This window comes from Meriones unguiculatus, chromosome 2 (assembly GCF_030254825.1).
Source record: "Meriones unguiculatus strain TT.TT164.6M chromosome 2, Bangor_MerUng_6.1, whole genome shotgun sequence".
Lineage (NCBI taxonomy): Eukaryota > Metazoa > Chordata > Mammalia > Rodentia > Muridae > Meriones > Meriones unguiculatus.
Window position 1 is genome coordinate 13172491 of NC_083350.1, and position 21873 is coordinate 13194363.

Genomic DNA, 21873 nt, shown 5'->3' on the forward strand with positions numbered 1-21873 from the left:
TATGGAGACCCTGCCTTTGGAGAGACAGAGCGATTTACGTGTTCATTTCTTCCTGGCATTTTTAATGGCTCATCTGGCTTGTACCAGGGGGACAGCTGACACCTGGGTTTTCACAGCTAATTTAAGAGCTCAGCAGAAGGAGCGGGGGAAGGTGGCCACACAGGACACCTTTCAGCTTCTTCCCCGTCCTTATGGATGACATCCTCATGGATGGCCTTATTTGCTAGAGATCCTGCCTGCCTCTAATCACACTAAAGAACGGGATGGTTATCCAAAAGCCTCCTTCAGGGTTGTGTCCTTGAAAACAGTGCAAGGGCAGGTGACATGTTCGTGACTTAGCTGGACTTACATAGTACCTTCCCCATTAGCCATGGGAAGCAGCCTGCAGAGTAAGGAATGGTGAATGTGAATGACCCCGGGGCTCAAGGGCCTATGCTTCTACATGTAAGAATTCATTAGCAGGTGGAGGCTTGAAGTTGGTTTGAATTTAATAAGACTCCCCAAACTAACATCCCTGACACCAATCCCCGTTTGGATTAGCCTTGGAAGGGATGGCCCTGCCAGAAGGAGCATGCACACTAAAACAGACAGATAGTGGTCAAAGGCAGGTCAGAAGGGCTGAATCCACTCCTTGCTATATGGCAAATGAGCTGTCACCATGAGAAAGACCCCTGCCTCCTTCATTTTAGCTTCTTCATCTATAAAATGGGATAAAAGTGTCACTGTTTCGATCCAACGTGATGACTGTGAATTACTGATAAAATAATGGAGCATAAGCTTTTTTAATTTTGCAAAATATTGTGTCTATGCAAAAGTAGAGGCTTAAGGAGACCATCAACTGGGCTCATCCCATCTCCCAGGGGGACAGGAAACTTCCACAAGAGTCTGTGGAAGTTGGGACTTTCCCTGTGTCTAATGGACATGTCCAGATTGATCAACTGATCACTGAACTTTGTAAGGTGACCCGGGTGACCTCTGCTTCTCCCTCCTGTGGTTTCTATTGTAGGAACCCAGGAACAGAGCAAAGTATCCCCAGCTGTGTTCCAAAATACTTGATTTCCCTCACCTTTATTTACTTTGTTAGGGGAGGGTGGCGTGTTAATGTTACGATGCACATGTGGAGGTCAGAGAACAACTGGCCAGAACCGGTTGGTCCTCGGTTTCCACCCATAGTCCTGGGGACTGAACTCAGGTCATCGAGCCTGGCAGTAAGTGCCTTTACTTGCTGAGCCATCTCCCTAGGCCAAAGTACACATCTTCAAGTGAAGACAATCCCTCCAGCAGCACCCAGCGCTTTTGCATCCGCACATCATCCAAGCTCACCCTCGGCTGTGCCACCTCAGGTGAGCCCTCGCCGCTTTTTCCCAGGGCACCCCTTCCTGAGTCCCACTCTGGGATGGGCTTTTGCAATCTGCAAACATCCACAGCAACACAAGGCCATTTCCTCCAGAAGAAGAGCAGCCGCAATGTGCACGAAAAGCCTGCTTTCAACTTAGCAAGCTCTCCGCACGCACCCTTGACTTCGCGTGTGTGGGTGGCATGCAATATTAGTTCAGGGAAAGGTCAACAGGAACGTATGTTCCCCCCCACACACACACACTATGAGAGTAGCAGGGAAGCCCAACTTTGTGTTCAAAAGAGACTCATTCTGATCTCTACCCCCAACTTTATAATCATGTCTGGATGTCCTCAGTTTTGAATTCTGTGAAACGGAGCAGTACCTTCATTTTTTTAAATCTTACGAGGTCTCAAAAACTGTCAAACCATAAAAGCTGTACAACTGTTAGGTCAAGGACTGATGTTTAAATGACTGTGCTATTTGTATCTCAGTGTTGAAACAACAACATTTTAAGCAGAATGTTTTGTGATCAGTATATGTATTCCAGCTTGCATCACTGACCTAGGAAACAGGCAAACTTGGTACAATGAACCAGTTATTATGTATAAGAGAAGAGTGGAGGGGCTATTTTTTTTCTTAATGGTTATGTTATAAACAAGCTCTGTCTTCCTTGTTGCTTACAGTGGTACTGTTTGCCCTGTGGCTTGGGTTTCACGTGGAAGTTAAGATGGGCCGCATTTTGGGGGACGCACCTTTCTCTCACTGGAGCTCAATTCTCCATCATTGAGGCCACATGTTCCTGCCAGCTTATTCCAAAATAGAGTTGACTATCCGAGAGGTGCCGGAGGTGTATGCTTTGGAGAAGTTGGGAGAGAAAGGTTATGGAGGTCCCCTCTTCCTGGCACCGTGATTGTCCCTACTTGGTGATTCTTCCCGTGAACACGGGCAGTGGCAGAGGAGAGTGTGTGGAACCGCCAGCTGGCCACACCCCCCCACGAGAAACACTTAGGCTCCGAGAAAGAGCCACCAGCCAATTACCACTTTCTTTGCACCTCTGCCTGTTGCAGCCATTTCTATCATTTTGCTATGCTTCATTGACCAATGGGTTTTTTTTTTTCCAGCTTTGCACTTTTTTTATTACTATTATTTTTATCTTCGTCATTACCCCAGTGCCTCTGATGGCATTTAGATATGAACAGCCTATGAACCTTCAAGCCCGATTGTGCCATGACAAAAATATTGTCGTTTACATTCTGTGCCAAAGTATTATATAAAAACACATCAACGAAAAGGAAATTCAGGAAGCTGGGAGTAAAGATATATAATCAGCAAAGTATATAACTTCTGGCATATTACTGCTTAATCCTAACATAATTATTCTCATCCTTTTATTTGATTAACTTCTAATGGTTCCTCTTGGTGTTAAAGGTCCCACTCTGATCATTTGATTTTAGTGTCTGCTATAATTACCGATAATGTTCTTTGCAAGACAATTTAATGATAACCGCATAATGGCCTATATGAAGAAAGCTGCAGGGTTTCAAAGCTTTTGAGTAATATAAAATACATTAGACTAACACAAGCTATCAACATGACAGGGAATGTTTGATTTACATTCAGGACTATGTTATAGCGTCGTGGAATTTTTTCTTTTTCTTTTCCTTTTTTTTTTTTCTTTCTGCAGCCATTTACAAGAAATGACAGAGCAGTTGGACAATCTGCAACTTGCTGATTGCAGAAAAGAAAAAAAAATGTATTGTGAAATTTGGAATGGTGCAGTGTCAGCCAGGAGATCTCTGGGAAATCAGTGTCCTTGGGGGTAGAGTAGGAACAAGAACCAGAGCCTGATTTCTGATTCCTTGGAGATGGATCCCAAATAGCTTCCCTACCAAATAGGTGGCTCAGCTAAAACTCAACCAACTGTTCTCTTAGCTCGTCTCCTTGCCCCTCAGATTCCAGCAGCTCAGATCTTCCGCACTAATCCTGCATCTTGGGTTAATCCTTAGCTGCAGGCTCCTCCCTGAGTGGCCCACCTCAATCTTACAACGACTTTTAGGATCAAAAGGATAAGATTTTGTTCTCAGTTACTTAATCTCACCTCCCCAAACAGGGGAGATGAGTGAGAGAGCAATCAACAGTTTTGTTCAAACCCTGATGGCCAACAGAATGGGCCCTCTTTTCTTGCTGGCTCCTGGCCAATGCCGTCCCTCACCCCCCAGCTATAGGCATTCCGCACTTGGGACCCTGGCACACATGACTTTTTCACTGGAAATAAAGTGATCACTCACTACTCGGGCCAAATGCAGCATAATTGATGGTGTGAGTAGATGGAGAAAATTTCCTGTCAGAAAAAAAGGTTAACTGCGGACATATTACACCCAGGGTCTCTGATTCCGGGATAATGGCATTTGGACAAAAGTAGGTCCCCATCCTTTTTATAGCACTTTATGCCCCATTAGTATTACTGCAAGTCTCAGGACCTGCCTGCTCGGGCACTTAATCAAAAGCAATGGGTTGAAAATCATGTTCCAGCTCTCCTCATATTTGATTCATTCCTTCTAGATAGGAAGAAGTGAAAAAAAACACATTACTAGCATCAAAACAGCACATGCATTATGCGCTAAGCAGTTGAGAAGGCTATCATTGGACTTTATCCCTTTGGGTACTTGGCTGGACAAGCACTTTCCTATTCATCTGTTCGGTGGGCTGAGGTGGCCATATTTCATTTCTTCCCTCCCCTTTGACAGACAATCTGTTAGTTTTCCAGAGATCTCTCTTTTAAAGACACATTCATGTCACTTATTTTAATTGTAGGCTTCAGGCAGCAAAGCCTAGAATCTTTCTCTCTCTGTCTCTCTCTCTCAACTGGAAACCCACTCCTTGGATGTAGCTCCTTCGAGAGTGGAATCTAATAATAGGAGAGGCACATTTCTTGGGGGAAGAATTAATTTATACACTTAATTACTCGGGATCCACTTCAAACTCTCTGCCTTAACGCTCTCTCTTTCTTTTGGAGCGTTTTTAACTAAACACTGAGTGCTCTGACAGCCCCTGAGGAGAGCCTGCCTCATTTAGTTGGAGAGTCCTGGCTCCTTCTTACCTCAGCCCTCATGGCCCGTTTCCGTACCCTCTAGGAGGAGCTGGGGCCTCAGCCGAGGATCTGAGGGCCCCATGCCTCTTACTGTTGATTGGGATGGGGTGAGAGGGGCCTCGGTTCAATGAACCACTCTCTGTCACTCCTGCGCTCTCTGCGGTTTCCCAGTGGATTTTCAACTGTATGCTCACTCCCAGGATAACTCTGGAAAATGAAATCATTTCTTCTATCTGTTAAAATGGGGGCAATGGCCAGGCCCCTGCTTGTTCAGCAGGCCTTAGTCTAAGGAAAAGGCTTTTTCTGTGTGAGGGAATTTGTCTCACATCTTGTCCAGAGAGTCAAGAAAGGGCATAGTCAACTGCGAACTGCAGCGTGGGAAAGGCTTGCCTGCCCTGGATTGAGACAGGGGAGTCATTGCTTGCTTCCACAACCAACAGACAAACACAATGAACACCGGGAACAACGGAGCCAGGTCATAGTCAGCCAGAGGCAGTTGCTCCTGACAGCCCAGGGGTTAATTCTAGAGGCTGAGAAACCTAGATACCAGGGCTTCAGAGTGAGCCTGGCTGTGTGCGATGAGGGCAGAGTGGCGTGTCTCTATCTCTGGGAGTGCACGGGGGCTAAAAATGTGGGGAGACCATCCAGTTCCCAGTGGGGACCAGTCAGTCTCACCAACATCCCTCCAATGTGTCAGCGTTTGGGGATTTATCCACTGTTTGTAGATCAGCCATATTAAATGCACAGGAGATCTGAGAATGGCAAAATGGAACATGACATTAATATCACACTGAGATTAATTTAGATTCAATCTGCTGCCTTCATAGAATATTTCATTTAAATTATGGTATCAAGTTGGAAATGTCTTCTTAGGATCATATATCCCATTACAAAGCAATATAAATTCTATATGTTAACATGATAATTATTTTGAAACCTCGTGAAAATCCAGAAGAAAACTAAATCAACCATTTATCAAGTCTCAGGGAGAGGACTGTAAATAATTTTGCTATGCTTGGAAACAACATAGAAACTGTCAGAGGAAGAGGAGGCAGATTTGGCTATATAACACAAAAAAACACTTACATTTTAAAAGAAAAGTACTATAGACCCTATGACAAAGGGTTAATCTCTTCATTATTTACAATTATAATGTTAATTAACAAGAAGACATGAAGTTTCCACAAACTACAAATGTTTGTATATTTACATATATATTTTACTCCAAGTATGTATATGTATTTCATGGAATAGAAAATGCATCAGTAAACAAAAGAGGAATGTTCAACTTCATTAGAAAACCAAAAAAATGTAACTTTAACCTCATTTATTTTCTCAAGCACCAACAGTTAACTTAAATCTTTCAGTGCATTCTATTTTATCATCTTTTTTTTTTTTTCTACTTGATTTAGGTTAACAACCTGCCAAATGCTCTAACATCAGGTTATGTTCTTAGGATGCATAGTATTTCATTCGTGGAGTGAATTAAGAAGACTTTAAAATTAATTTTTTAAAAAGTCATCCTTTTGTGCATTAAATTGTGTGTGTGTGCGTGTGTGTATGTGTGTGACAGTAGCCTAGTGGGCTTGAAACTCACTATTTTAGATCAAGCTGGCCTTGAACTTGCATCGGTATCCTTGCCTTTGCTTCCCCAGTGCTGAAATTACATGATGTCTCACTATGTCCCGATAAATAACTATTCTAAACTATTTTTGTTTGGCGGCGGGTGATCTGGAGAGATAGCACAATGGTTATGAGTTCTTGCTATAGCATGAGGACGTTAGGTCCCAGCACCCATTTAAGAGGCCAAATACCCCAGAAATACTGTAGCTCCAGATCTGATGCCCCCTTCCAGCCTCCATCTGTGCACATACATACATGTAGACACATAAATTAAAAAATATATAAATCTTTAAATGTTTTTTTCATTTTGGTATCTCAAACTGTTTCTGTTGCATATCCCTGTTGGTCTTGTAAGTAGATACAACATTTCAGAAAGCAATCCAAAGATATAAAAATGTTTATACTTTTGACCTGGGAACCCCACTTCTGGGACTCTGGCCTTAAAAGCTATCCCAGAAGATGAGAGAGCTAATCTGGGAAGTTGGTTATTGCAGTATGGCTTATGATGACAAAAATCGAAACCAACCCAGCCCCACAGGAGGTGCTGGTATGTCGTCCACTCCTTGAGTATTTGCCGATCTTGCAAAGGTCACCGTGTGGGAAAGGCTCCTTTTACTATTATAGGAAAAGCTAGTTCATAAAATTGAAAGTCCACTAGGATTTCCCTTACACACAAAACAAACACATGTGCAAAAAGACAGAAACGCATCAAAATGGCAACCACTGAGACAACTATACTCCCAAAAGGGGTTAAAAGCCCAGGCCAACCCTCCTGGCAATGGGCAAAGAGACCCCTTGGTGGTGGCAGTATTCTTCTATCAGTCAGGGGCAGAGCAGTTGGCAGCCCTTTGTTCATCCTAGCTGGAGGCCTGGCTTGGTGGCCAAAGCAGTCTTGTGCCTGGGACTCGTGAAAATTAAATCAAATCCAGGCTACACCGCGCAGGAGGACAGAGACCTGCGGACCACCATGCCACCCACAGACCTGCCCTCCAGTGCATGGGGCAGGTGGGCCATAGACATCTACTTGTTGCTACACAGTGCAGCACAAATGGAGAAAGTCAACCAGGGGCCTACCAGCCATGTGCCCAGCCTGCAGCAGAAACCACCACAGTGTGTGGTGATCAGATGAGAGAGAAGGAGAAGTGGAACAGCTTGAGCATTACAAAAAGAGATAGGACTGGAGAGTCCAGAGTAGAGAGGAGTAGCCTGATGTCAGTGGTCAGCCCCATCACCTGGGGCTATAGAGAAGTCCCAGCCAGAGCTGCCGCTGAAGGCCATGTCTGGGTTCATGGCTTTGCAGGGCAGGGGTGGCGCGATGTCCTTGGTTCATATTTCCACTAGAGAACATGGAGACTCCTGGTCAAGGACCACATGGATGTCCAGTGGCTGTGCATAGCTGGCCCCACCCCTCACTGGATGTGGCACACTGGAGAGCCAGCGCCACCTCTTACTACTGACAGCACTCAGGAGAACAGGCCCTGTGTCTCCCCTAGGTAGCAGAGTAGAGCTTGCTCTTGTCACAGGGTATGGGTGATCTGGCCCTGAGGTCCTGAATATGGGAGAATTAACCTTGCCACTTGTCTGCCATTGGTTGTCATGGGCATAGAGGTGATCCCCCCCCCCCACAACACCACCTCCAGTCATGAGCTCCGGAGAGCTAGCCCTGCCCCTCATCAGCTGCAGCACTCAGGAAAGTAGGCCCTGCACCTCACCTGGATAGCACAGGAAAGCTGACCCTGATGGTGGGAACGTAGGTGAGCCAGCCCCGAGGTTAAGAGCATGGGAGAGTTGGCCCTACCATTCGTCAGCCATGAGGTGTCCTGTGGGGTGGGACCAGCGAGGTGTCCTCCTCGCTCCTCACCAGCTTCAGCATTCGGGAGAACGGGCCCTACACTTTGCCTGGGCAACAAAGTAGGGTTAGTGTTGATAGAAGGGTGAGGGAAAGCCAGCCCCGAGGGGAGAGTGCAGGTTCAAAAGAGTGGCTAGCCCTGTCACTCTTCTGATGTGAGGTCTTTTGGGTACAGGGGTAATGTCCTTCCCCATTTTCTCACCACCTTCAGCAGTAGGGAGAACTGGCCCTGAGGTCATGGAGTGGGGGAGCCAGCCTGCCCCCTCACTGGCTGTAGCTCCTCTGAGTAACACAGTGAAGCTGGCCCTGATGGCAAAGGCATGAGTGGGCCAGCCCCCAGAGTATGAGAGTGGGAGAGCTGCCCCAGCCCCTCACAGGATGCAGCACCTTGACTGTGCAACACAGGGAGCTGGCTCTGAGGGCATGAGGGCAGGAAAGTTGACCCTGCCTCCTCCAGATGGTGGCATTGCGCGGCCTAGCAGAAGTAGTGCTGGCGAGCTCACCCTGGCAGTGGAGATGAGGGAGAGCTGGCGGGCTGACCAGATCAGCTACCATCCAGGCTCTGAGTTGGTCCCCAAAATATGGTTGGGATGTGTGAAGGGGCCGTCCTGCTGATCCAGGGCTGAGAAATCTCCAAGACACAGGGCAACAACAGGATAACCAGGAGGAGTCTTAGTGGGGATACAGTATTGATGGTGTCACAGAAGCCAGAGATCTCGGGCCAGACTGACAACTCATTGCAAAGAACATTTGCAAGTGAAGATGTGTGGACAGAGGGATATACTGTGACATACAGCTTCCATGATGGGATGTTTTTCTATGCTTTGGGTTTTGTTGTTGTTGCTGCTGCTGCTGCTGTTTGTTTGTTTATTTGTGTGTTTTATTTTGGGGAGAAGCTGCAAGAATGAAGAGCAGATAGGAGGGGATGGGGAGATGAGCAGGACTGGAATGCATGATGTGAAACTCACAAGACATCAATAAAAAGTTAAAACACACACACACACACACACACACACACACACCATCAACAGTAACCAAGGCCAAAGCAAAATGAGGCCAACTGACCACACCAAGTTTTAGGAAGTTAGTGAACATTTGGACATCCCACATATTAACAGTTGGGCAATTCTTACCAGGCCAAACATGCTACCATATGAGCCAGCAATCCTTCTTCTAAATATTAACCCAAGAGAAATAAAATCATATCCTCACCAAAGCATGGATTAGAACACTATGGCAGCTTTAATATTCACAAGTGCCCCACACACACAAAAGACCAACAACAACTACTCAAGTGTTTGTCAACTGGCAAGTGAGCAACAAATATCAACACAGCCACACAGTGAGCTAAATATTCAGCTGCACACAACACATATTAATTCCAGACACAGTGTCACTAAGTGAAAGAAATGAAACTTTATTATAAATCACATTATTATCCTCAGATGACATCCTGGAAAAAGCAAAATTATGGGTCAGAGGACAGATCAGTTGTTTCCAGGCACTCTGAATGGAGGAAGAGACTGGCTATCAAGGGGCACAAGGGAAGCTTTTGATGGTGTGCATGGTTGTGATATCTTGCTACATGACTCAGGCCTTTATCAAAATTTATAGAGTTGTATTCCCCACAAATGATGATTTGTTTCTGCGTATCTCAACTAACATAGTCCTTGACCTCCCAAGATTTATCCATAGTCTTGACAAAGCATTAAGAGTACAGATAATTTTTCTCTTTTCCTCATCCCTCAAATTCTCTGGTATAACTTTGAAAAAGAAAAATGTATCTCTATGTTCATTATTGGCTCTAGAGAGGGTCAAGAGAATATGAATAGACATTTGTCTGTACTCTTATTCAAAGATCCACCGGTAAGGAACAATGTGGAAATTATTTATAGACTTTGAAACTCCCAGAGCCAGGAGACTGCCCCTAACTGGCTCATACATTTTAAAGAAGTGCTACTCTTTAACCTGCCATGACTTCAGCTCCTAAATAAGGTAACAAACAGTTCTTTTTAAATATATGTTTAGTTTAGAAAAAAAAAGTTGTCGAAGTAGAATTTGTTGCAAGAATGCAAGGTTGGCTCAAAACAAGAAAGCCTATTGATGTAAAATACCATATTAATAGACTAAGGAACATGACATATGTAATCATCTCAATAGGTTCGGAAAATGTGCTTGAGAAAAATCCAACATCCTTTCATGACAACATCCAACAACTAAAAATGGACACAAATGTCTTAACCTGAGAAAGGACATCTGCTAGAAACTTACCCTGAGCATCATGCTTCCCGGTGAGAGGCTGAAGACGTTCATTAAGATCAGGAATAGATTAAAATGCCCAGTCTTTTCAATTCTATTCAATGCTATAAGATAATTGAGTAAGGAAAAAGAAAATAAAACCCATCAAATTAGAAAAAAAGAATTAAAACTATGTAGGGCGTGATCTTCCATATATATAAAATCTTGAAGACTCTAAAAGCAAAAAACTATGAAAACTAAGAAATAAGTTAAGCAGAGTTGCAGAAGACAAAAGTCAATAGACAAATGTCATTGTGTTTCTAAGCATGAGCAACGAATACTCCAAAATTATATTAGAAAGGGGGTTACATTTACAATAGTATCAGAAAAAAATAAAATATTTACGGAAATATTTAACAACGACAATAAAAAAATCACACTGCCCAAGCTGTGGGAACGAAGGCTGCAGTGTTAGCATAAGGATGTACATACAGCCATGAAATGGAACCGATGATCCAGAAATAAAGTCCTTCGTTCACGGCCAATTGGTTTTCAATAAGGGCAAAAAAACAATTCAGTGAGAAAGCCCATGTGTTTTCAACAAATGATGCGGGGACAACAAGGAATACCACGTGCAAAAGAGCAAGTTGGATCCCTTTCTGCAAATCATGTGCAGAACTTAACTCAGAGTAGATCACAGGCTCAGAGAGGGTATAGGCATAACTCTCCAAATGCTCGGGTTATGTAATCGTATCTTAAATGTAACTCTGAACCTTTAACAATAGGAAAAAAAAGAAAGTCAGACTTCACTGAAATTAAAAGCTTTTGTGCATCAAAGGGAAGCATCCATCCAGAAAACGAAAAGACAATGTACTGCGTGAGACGAAACATCTCCAGATTGTGTCTGAGAACAAATTTGGCTCCACAGCATAAAAGTTCTAATAGCTCAATAGTAAGAGTGTAAACTATTCAGTTTAAAAATAAGCAAGCTAAGGTTGATCTCTGGCCTCTATATGCACATAGATGGGGACACAACACACACACACACACACACTTCAGATTGCACTACACAGACAGAGACACCCCTCAGATTGCATCACACATACACACACACACACACACACACACACACAAACACACACACACACCACAAATTGTATGACTGCATTTATTTGAAATACCTAGGACAAAAACAAGGAAATCACGAAATTTGCAGGCAAATGGATGGAACTAGAAAAGATCATCCTGAGTGAGGTAACCCAGAAGCAGAAAGACAGGCATGGTATACACTCACTTATAAGTGGATATTGGCCATATAATATAGGATAAACATACTAAAATCTGTAGTCCTAAAGAAGATAAACAACAAGGAAGACCCTAAGGAAGAGGCTTAATCCTTATCCAGAAGGACTAACAGGATGGACATCAGAAATAGGAGAAGATAAGGAATGGGACAGGAGCCTACCACAGAGGACTTCTGAAAGACTCTACCCAGCATGGTATCAAAGCAGATGCTGAGACTCAAAACCAAACTTTGGACAAAATACAGAGAATCTTAGGGAAGAAGGGGGAGATAGAAAGACCTGGAGGGGAAAGGAGCTCCACAAGGACAGCAACCGTACCAAAATGTCTGGGCCCAGGGGGACCTGCAGAGACTGATGCACCAACCAAGGACCATGCATGGAGAGGTCCCAGCCCCCCTGCTCAGATGTAGCCCATAGGCAGCTCAGTCTCCATGGGGGTGCCCTAGAAAGGGAAGCAGGGACTGTCTCTGACATGAACTTGGTTGCCTGCTCTTTGATCACCTCTCCCTGGCGAGGTGGCTTTACTAGGCCACAGAGAAAGAGGAACCAGACAGTCCTGATGAGACCTGATAGGCTAGGGTCAGATAGTAGGGGACGAGGACCTCCCCTATCAGTGGACCAGTGGAGGGACTTAGGGGGGAAGAGGGAGCGAGGGTGGGACTGGGAGGAGATGAGGGAGTGGGCTACAGCTGGGATACAAAGTGAATAAATTGTAATTAATAATAATAATAATAGATTAATGAACTAAAAAATATCTGGACAACTACTTCTATAGGTAGATAGTACATAAGTGGTTGTGTGGGGCTGAGGAGAGTGTGGGATGAGAAATGAGTCTCAAGATCAGTGAAAATGCTCTGGAGTTAGACAGAGGCCATGTCTGTATGACTCCGAGGCAATACCAAACACCAGTTTATTAAACTCTTAAAATGAGTGAGCTTTATGATGCTTGAACTACTAGCATCTCAATTAAAAATGAAAATGAAAGGTTAGAGAAAGACGCTGGGACAGTTTGGGGTAAAATATATGTAAACATCAGCCAGTCTGTGTCAACACCACAGAGGGTTTCCTGGTCAGTCGACTCCTGAAAGCCACGGGGTGTCATGAAGTGTGACTTGTTCCAGCCACATCTGGTTGCCTAGCCTAGCTCTGGGAAGCTCATGCCCATAGTACAGATACTTGGATATGTGTTTCCCTCATAGATTATAGGGACTTTAGGTCAAGGACTAGAGGACCATTCTTGAGGTATCAGCATACGTGGAAGGATGAATGTGTCTGGTGCTAAAAGATTAACAAGTTAACAAAGTTAGATTTCATTTGTTCTCAGTGCATCAATCTGCATACCTCCTTCTCAGGGTGAGCTGCTCCTTGATGTGTTTCTGGTGTCCTGAGGGTCCTGGCATCACTGCAGGAGGCTTGAGTTTGAGTCACTGTGTCCTCTGAGCCTCCCCACTTTGAATGACTTCAGCCCACTTCACAGTGAAAGTTACACATGACTGTGTTTGTACATGAGTACATGAAAACTCATTTATATTTCGCTTCTGCTTTGAGTCATGGTTGAACAGTTGGTAAAACGATGGGCTTTGAGAACATTTGATTGAAGTTTAAGTTTTGTTTTTGAAGCTCTCTCTCTCTCTTTCTCTCTCTCTTTCTCTCCCTGCCACTCTCTGTTTCTTCCCTCTTTCCAGTTTATAAGAATAATTTTGTAAGCTTTTGCGAAGCACTGAGGCCCAGAGCACTGTGGCCTCAGGCAGCATAGTGGACAGGAGCTCTGTAGAGAGTCATGTGGGGAAGCAAAGACCTCCTCCTAGTCCTCAAAAGCTTCCTCAAAGGGGGATTACCCCATGCACCCATGTTTTGAGTCAAAAGCAGCGCCCCCACCCCAGCCCACACACCAGCATCTCCCAGGGAGTCCTCTGTTGCCATTTCTGGGGCCCAGAGTTTCCCAGCAGGGTGAAGAAGTGGGGCACACAGGTGTTGACAAAGATGAGGAGAGATCGATGAACATGGACGCGGATTCATTCCCTGCTGGAGAACTAATCAGTTGGTTTTCACAAGTACTTTATTCCCCCGTCATATCAGCTGCAAATACCTGCTGCAATGCTCAGGCTCAGCGCCACACAGGCCCAATTGATTATATTACTTGGTTTGCTTTAGGAAGAGAAATGGAAAAGACCTTTGTCCCCTCCTGTATATATATATTTTATAAGGCTGAAGCAAAAACAACTAAAATAACAACTGTTGTGGATCCTCACAGAACAGGCAGCGTGCCTCTGGATTCAGGTAAGACTTCTGAGAAATTAAATGACTATATCTGCCCTTCTTGGTCTGCAACACCCCCCCCCGCCCCCAGCTCCGCCATTATTAAGCGTATCTCAAACCCCTACATTACAAGAAGTAGGAGGTGAGCCCCTGCCCAAGGTGAAAGCTTTTCTTAGACCAGAAAGACAAACCAGGTTGGTGCGGAATAGCATCAGAACATGAGCCCCCAACACGACTTGCCCAGAAGTGTAATAAAGGAGTCCCCACGGGTAAGGGACTGGCCATACCTATCTACAGATGTGGGCATGTGTTAGCTTGGATTCAGGTCCTGGTGGGACTGTCCTCAGGCCCTTAATGAAAAGGTATCAAACTGTTTCTAAAGCCACCATGCTGAAGTCTACAGGGAGACCCTCTAGCTGTCTACGGGGGACAGTGTGGCTCAGAAGAGGAAAGAAGTTTGGTATGTATGGCTAAGTATCACCAAAGTCAGGGTGGGAACCTGAATCCCTCCAGTCTTCACTCGGTCTCTTGCTGTGGGCTTACTCGTGATTCCAGGCTGTCACTGAACCCTATGTCAGTGTATGGAAGCCAACTGTGTCAGCCAGTTCTCAGCCTGAGGCAGACCAACTCAAAAGGAGGAGGACTACTCTGACTGGTGGTTCTGTTCATGGCTGCTTGGCCCCATCATCTGGGGCCTTAGGCAAGGCAGAACTTCATGCCAGTAGCATCCAGGAAGTTGGGGCAAGCCAGTGTCCAGTGTATCCTTCAAGCAAGCATCCTCCCCCATCCCACCAACCAGGCTCTGAAGTTTTTTACCACCTTCCAGGAACTCAGTCAGCTGGGGACCAAGTGTTCAACACAGAAACCTCTGGGGCCATGCAAGGGCCAAACCACAAAAGCCCATTTGTGCTAGAGGAGGATGAGCCCATTTACCTGTGTCTTCTCATCTGGAGTCATCGATTGCAGCCCTCCTGGGGGCGGGGCTAGAAGGGAAGCGTGAGTATGAAAACTACACAAAAGGGTAAACACGAGGCTTGCCTGCTCAGAGACTGGTTAAGCTCAGGACATGGCACCCCCACGTATGGTACCTTGGAATTTGAGAATGCAGTGGGATCAGGAAGGCCCCTCTCACCTCCTACTGCCCTTCTTTCCTGAGGCAGGCCATGAGGAATCTCTTCCTCCAAAACATGCTCATAAAACCATCCCATGAGGGATAGCATCCCAAAGGAGAGCGATGTCTCTATCACTGGAGATATGGAACCCAGAAGACAGAACTGAGGCTTTACTCAGTTCCCCAGCAACTACAGTGAAACCACACAGCATCTCTGCAATGGTGTTTTCTGCATGCTTGGACATTCTCAATCAAAACTAAGCATAGAAATACACATTTTCATGTTTCATTGTTGAATCTTTATTTGACAACTCTCCTATCCTTTAAACCTACATTAAATAACTTAAAAACCTACATTAAATAGTTTATATTATATTACTTCTAGCCTCACAGCTTTTCAATATATATTAAATGGTAGTATTAATATATCATATATTAATATAATAACATACATTAAATAAGTGGCATACAGCTCTTGCCTACCCGACATGAGGCCTTGAGTTCCATCTCTAGCACTGGGGCAAAGGAGAGTGGGAAGGAGATGTAGTGGGAAAATGCTAAATTTCTCATGGCTATAAGCTGTAGGGACCTCATCCTTGAACCTAGTGATAAGCAAGAAGATAATTTTTTCTCCCCTATAGAACATATTGAAGGCCTTTAGAAAGGAACAAGTAGGAAAGAAAAAAAAAAAGAAAAAGAAAGAAGGAAAGTCACAGGGCAGGAAAGCAGGAGTGTGGTACCAATCCGAAGGAAGGACAAATGCCCTGATAGCTCCCCCAAGATCCTCCTGAGCTGGCTCACCTCTCACAAGCCCATTCACAGATTTCCTACTTTTATTTCTGTTACTGTGATAAAAACGCTGCCCAAACCAATGTGGTGGAGTAAGGGGTTTATTTGGCTCATGGGTTAGAGAACCATTGACAAAAGCCAAAGCAGAAACTCAACGCAAGAATCTGGAAGCAGGAACTAATGCGGAGACCACAGACGAATGCTGCTCACTAGGTTGCTCCCCATGGCTTGCTCGGCTTGCTTTCTTATTTAACCAGGACCATCTACCCAGAGGTGGCATAGCCCACAGTGGGCTGGGCCCTCTCATGTCGATCACCAATCAAAAACAGGCCCACACAGAGCCGTCTGATGAAAGCAATTCCTTGAGTGAGGTTTTCTTTCCCAAGATGACTCTAGTTTGTGTTGACAAGACAGACCAGCACAATGGAGCAAGAATCCTCTGGTTTAATCCTGGCTGCAGATAGTCCATGCCCTGCGGCAGTAACTTCACATCTCTGAGCCTCAGTTTCCTACTTTTGAAATGAGTGGGTGAAAGAAGACAGCAACTCTTGTCTGACTCTAGGGCTTTCTCTTCTTTGTAAAAGAATCTAAACTCCCTTCTCTTCTTTGTAAAAGAGTCTAAACTCCCTTTTCCTCCCATTTCCTTGTGCCTGATCCTCTGCCTTTCTTTGTGCCACAGAAAACCCCTGGAAGGAGTTTGTTGAAGCCTCTGAATCTCCTTTCTCACTTTGAGCTGTCTCTGAAGCCTCCCTAGTTCCTGTCCCCATCACACCACTAAGACTACTTGCCAAACTCATCAGTTAGTCTCACAGCCAAGCCTCAAGTCATTTCCCTGTTCTTACCTTCCCTGAATTCCTCCTGGCATTTATAAAGTTAACTACTTCCTCCTTATGGAATGTTCTTCTCTTGGCTTCTTTACCTCTCACTCTCTAGATGGTCGTGCATCGAACCCAGCAGATTTTTCATGCTGCTCTCCCTACCTCATGCACTAGTTGTAGAGGGCAGGCTCCTTCTGGATATCTCTACAGGCCTCTCCCTTTTCCAGCTTCTAAGTGTCTCACCTGAGCCAATGCGTTGAACTCCTGCGGCTCTTTACAGCTGCCAAACTGTTGTCTCTAGCTACAGTGTTCTTGCTACAGACGCTGGTGCCAGCTTGCTTGTTCTTCTGTCAGATGGAGAATTAACCACCATTCCCGATTGAGCATGGAAGTTGACCAATGGAAGTTGGTGGTTTTCTCTTGTAAGCTACCCCTCCCCCAGTAAACAAAGGGATAGTCCACACCTGGATTTAACTACAGACCTAGAGGTGGCCCTGGTCCTCCTTCCTCTCTCTTCTGTCAACCTAAATAACACAGATTCTACAAAGATTAATAAATGTATTTCGATTGGCAGAGCCCTACAATTCCTCTGTTCTTATTCAAGGAGGTTGAGGTAAAAGAACATTTAAAAAACATAACAGAGGCAAATGCACAGATGTTTGACACAATAATCATTGGCCATAAGGTTAACAGCAAGGAGATTAAGCCTCAATAGAAAGGGCCCCCCACACAAATTTGAACTGACAGGAGCCAAGACCCTTGCAGAAGTGTACTAAGGCTGTGGTATCTTACATGACTTTGGTTCTGGCAGAGTCTTCTGAGAAAATTCTCATACATGTGTGAGTTCCCTCCTTCATAATCACTGGGCTTTGTTGCTAATTTTTAAACTCTGAACTTGACACTAGTGACTTCTTTTTTGAGACAGGGTTTCTCTGTGTAGCTTTGGCTGTCCTGGACTTACTTTATAGACCAGGCTGTCCTAGAGCTCACAGAGACCCGCCTGCCTCTGCCTCCCTGAGTGCTGAGATTAAACACATGCACCACCATGCCCAGTGAAGTGACTTTATTTTAACTGTGGGAGTTTTCACGCTCTCTCAGAGGTGCCTGCAGACCACCAGCCATGACTCCAAGTACCAACCCAGAGATGCTCCAGTCTCCTGTCAGTCTCTCACCACTCTTGCCGGTCCAGTTACCTTTTACTTTTCACTACAGCGTCTCTCAGACTGAGCTTCCTATCTCCTCTTTTGTCCCTTTCAACCCATCTTTCTACTACTGAAAATCAAGTCAGGGACCTCAGAGACACCTCAGTAAGTAACAGCACTCTCTATCCAAACCTGAATAACTGAGTTCAGATCCCCAGCACTCATTTGCTATCTCTTTTCTCCATGTCCAGGAGGCTGAGAGCATCTACTTCATTCACTGCTGCAGCCTTCGTATCTAGATTAACATCTAAATAAGTAACATGGGGTTCGGTACATATTTGTCGTACATATTTGATCATCTCAGGAATGAAGTTTGAAAATCTTGATTTCAAATACACTCAGGAATTGGGAAGTACTATATGTATGAGAGCTAATGTATTCCCCAAGTAGGATGCAGGAGAGACCAGTTACCATTTCCCAAGATTATGGGGGTCAATAATTACCTTAATGGAATATATCTCGAATGGTAAAATGGCAAGTCCTGCAGAAAGTTTTTAAAAGATGTGGGTCAGTGGTGGTTTTCTTCTGTGCATTCCTATTCCTATAAGATAGATACTTTTGTCTTTGTTTCTCCATGTTGCTGGCCCTGCCTCTGGCTCAACAGCTGGGAGATAAAGTACCTCTATCTTCCTTGAAAGGAATCAATAGCAAGAATGAGCACTTGGCTCGCTCCAAAAGGTCAGCTTGACACCTGATTTCTCAGGCTGCTCTCTTGATCCCTCCTCCCCATTAATGGGGTAGCCTTCTCTTTTCTGGCAGGCAACTTTCGAAGAACAAATTTGTTATACACTAGGGGGATTAAGATAATATCTCAGAGTTCATTTAGTTTGGCCCCTTGAAGGATGAAGCATGGCTCCAGAGCAAAGGCCAGTATGTGCCCAAGTCGGTGTGCATCTGTGTGTGTAGGTGTGAGTAGGGGTCCAAGGCAGAGGTGAGTCTAATGAGTAAGAAGCTCCGCAAATGGAGGGATTGTCTGCAAGCACACACAGAGCTGCAGTGTGAAGAGGCATGAGCAGATGCCGGTTGTTTAGGAGATCCCAGGCATGAAACGCACCTGTGCACTTTGCAGGTTTGGTAGAGGGTGCCTTGCTGGGAGCCTGGAACCAAGCGAGCTGACCGTGTCATCTGCAGTCACTTAATTTTTCTCACCTTGGAACTGAGTCAACTAACCAAGCCTTCTGCATCTCACAGGGTCACGGTCGTGGCCAGGACCGAAAGGAGCCATCTGAGTTCTTCTAACTGGGAATCCCTGCATATATGAGTTGCCTTGCAAGCTTTCTTGGATGTAACTGGCCCCTACATGTTCCTGGAGATGTACAAGGTGGCCCGGGGTGGCCCTCGGCCTTTCAGCACAGTGTTACCCCTTGTAAGAAGACAAAAACTCAAGCCCCAAGTGCGAGACAACAAACAGCCTGCAGGGCAGGATTGCCAAGGGCGGGCTGGGATCCGAAGATCTATCAGCACCCCACCCCCACCCAGTACCTCCCACCTCTTGCAAAGCTTCAGGGAGGAGACCGAGGCTTATCTTTTTTTTTTTTTTTTTTTTTTTAATAGGTTGGGCTGTGGCCGCCTGGCAGGCCCCATCTGTCCGCTGCCCCAACTCAATTTGATTCCCATTCACCAGCCATTGTTTGCCTCCCTCTTCTGATCAGCAGTCTAGCGGGGGTGGGGTAAGAAGGCTTAACCATTCTCCTTGGCTTAGTGGATCCGGGACCCCTCCTTCATGGTCCCACCCCCACCCTTGCCCCTGGAAGAGAATGTTCTGGACTGTCTCAGCCCCAGGACACAGCCCAGTTGGCCAGGGGGCTGTGGTGGCAATATCAGGAGCTGGAGAGTTGCTGTCAGACCAGAGTAGGGTTTGGGTTGGACGATGAAAATGTGCAACCAAATAAATGGTCAGCCCAGAAAACACACGTACAAGTTGTATGACACAGACCGAGAAGGTTATATTTAGGAATATGTTGTATACATGTAGATATACATATATGCTTGTAATAACAATTAATGAAAAAGAGGCCATGAATTTGAAAGAGAGTAAGGAGGGGTATAAGCGAGGGTTTGGAAGGAGGAAAGGGAGAATTGCTGTAACTCTAGTCTCAAGGGAGGAAGGAAGGTTCTCTATAGGACAGGTTAGGCCAGAGCCCTAAGGGTTTCTGAGTGGGTGAGAATTACAGACCAGAGTTGGTACCTCAGCAACTCATTTCTTTCTGTTTTGTTTTAAAGACAATGGGGTAGGCCTGGTGAAAAGCTGTTTCCAATCCTGCAGCCAAAGCCCTTTAGAATCTGTCTGTGACCTTTGGCACAGTCTTGTTTTGTCTTGGTCTTCTGTAAATTGTCATCCTGAGTCATACGGGACACAGGGAGCATCAAAGCTGAAGGGACTTGGCTCTGCCACCACCCTCATCAGTTTAGGGTCTGTTCTTCCAGTCCATTTGAAGCAGTTCATGAACATGTGCATGCATACGAGCGAACGATGCTGGTGTTTGTGAATGTGAGTCATAGTGAATATATCCTTCCAATTGATAATTTGCCTGTTTATTTCGTATTGAATTATGCCTTCACAAAACAGTGTTGTTTTGACCTGCGACACACACAGTAAAGTTTTTCCTGCAGTAACACTATCAGGAAATTTTGCTCTGCAGTCACTCGTTCACATGTCTATGAGTAGAAAAGAAAGTACAAGGGTCTTAGAGTTTTCCTAATGTACTTTGTTCACTAGAGTGTTCGCCTGCATGTATGTGTGTGCACCACATGCATGGCTGGTGCCCAGCGAGAGCAGAGGAGGCATCCAACTCCCTAGAACTGGAGCTACAGATGGTTGTGAGCCACCAGGTTGGTACTGGGCACTGAACCTAGGTCCTCTGTAAGAGGAGCCGGCGTCCTCAGCCACTGAGCATCTCTCCAGCCTCCAGAGTCAGTTTTAATCAGACAGTTTAAAAAGTCTGAAGAGTGGGGAGTGAACCATAATGTGTTAAGGTGGCCTGCTTTAATTAGAGGTGCATTCAGCTTTGCTGAAGCAGTTCTAGTGGCAGAAATCATAACATGCCTTTGTTTATTAACAATGCTTAGAAACAGCAAAATTTTAATTTTGGATTTTGGAAAATTAGGAAAAAATGAAAGAGCAACTCCTAAGCTATGCATAGAAACTGAGAAATTGCTGATCAGACTTTGGTCATTACTCATATACCACAGATCAACTTCCTTTTTTGCTCTGGGCCTTGGTGTGTGTGTGTGTGTGTGTGTGTGTCTGTGCATGTATGTATGTCTGTATCTGTCTCTGTGTGTGTTGCCAGTAACTTCTTTGTCTACATCCAAATACCCAACATACATACCCATATAATATCCATAAGTATAATTCACAAGTATTTTGGTTAGGAGGGCATCTACAGCACATCAGTAAAACCAAGTGTAGCACAGCTCAGTTCTCTTTTTCAAGAATATTTTAGACTTATTTATTTATAGAGGGTAGTATGTGCATAGTGTGTGTGTGTGTGTGTGTGTGTGTGTGTGTGTGAATCAGAGGACAGTTTGCAGGACACTGTCAGTTCTGGGAGTCAAGCTCAGATTGTCAAACTTGGCACTAAGCATCTTTGCCTGCTGAGCCACCTCCGGGGCCCCTGCAGCTCAGTTCTCATGTTTATAAACATGCAGGTGATAGTTATGCGGTCAGCTTAATGCTTTGTTTATTTTGGTCATTTGTGGGCATTACCTTCTGGCCCAGAGCTTGGCACATGAGAGTCTCACTGTGGAAATCTAGTCAGTAGATCATTCGTGATTACAGAAAAAGCAAGGCACTCAGGCTGGCCTTCTTGTGTGTCCATTCTCCAGAGAGGCTAGGCCTTGCAGAAGATACAGAGCTGCTAAGCCTTAGGCTGAGAATGAGTAACAGTTGTGTGTTGTGCTCATCACGTTTGTGGTCAGTACTCACAGTATGAACTATGAACCCCTACTCCAATGAAGAAAATCTTCTCTAAAATATAAATGTAGAACTCTGTTCCATGTGATGCTCTTCAATGCATCTTGAACTCATTCTCCTCAGTGAGAGAAAAGAAGCAAAAAAAGAAAAAGAAAGAAAAAGAGGTCCAATGTGGTTTAGATCTGCCCTATTCCCAGTTCTCTGGGGGTGCACAATCACTTTTCAAGAGTTAAAACAGGTACCTGGGAATGCAGCTAACAGTAGAGGAGGCATAAGTGGTGAGGGTGCTCCTTAGGTGTGCAAGCTATCTATCCTGGCAGAGGGCAGCCCTGCC

General features: G+C 45.0%; 1 long non-coding RNA gene across 1 annotated transcript; it reads left to right on the forward strand.

Moving 5' to 3' along the window:
* The first annotated feature begins 1179 nt into the window (after window positions 1-1179).
* LOC132652093 (uncharacterized) lies at window positions 1180-20092 on the forward strand. The gene is made up of 5 exons (XR_009589583.1): window positions 1180-1343; window positions 13599-13724; window positions 14086-14163; window positions 14530-14699; window positions 18815-20092. It is a non-coding gene; the product is annotated as an uncharacterized LOC132652093 (long non-coding RNA).
* Window positions 20093-21873: the final 1781 nt, after the last annotated feature.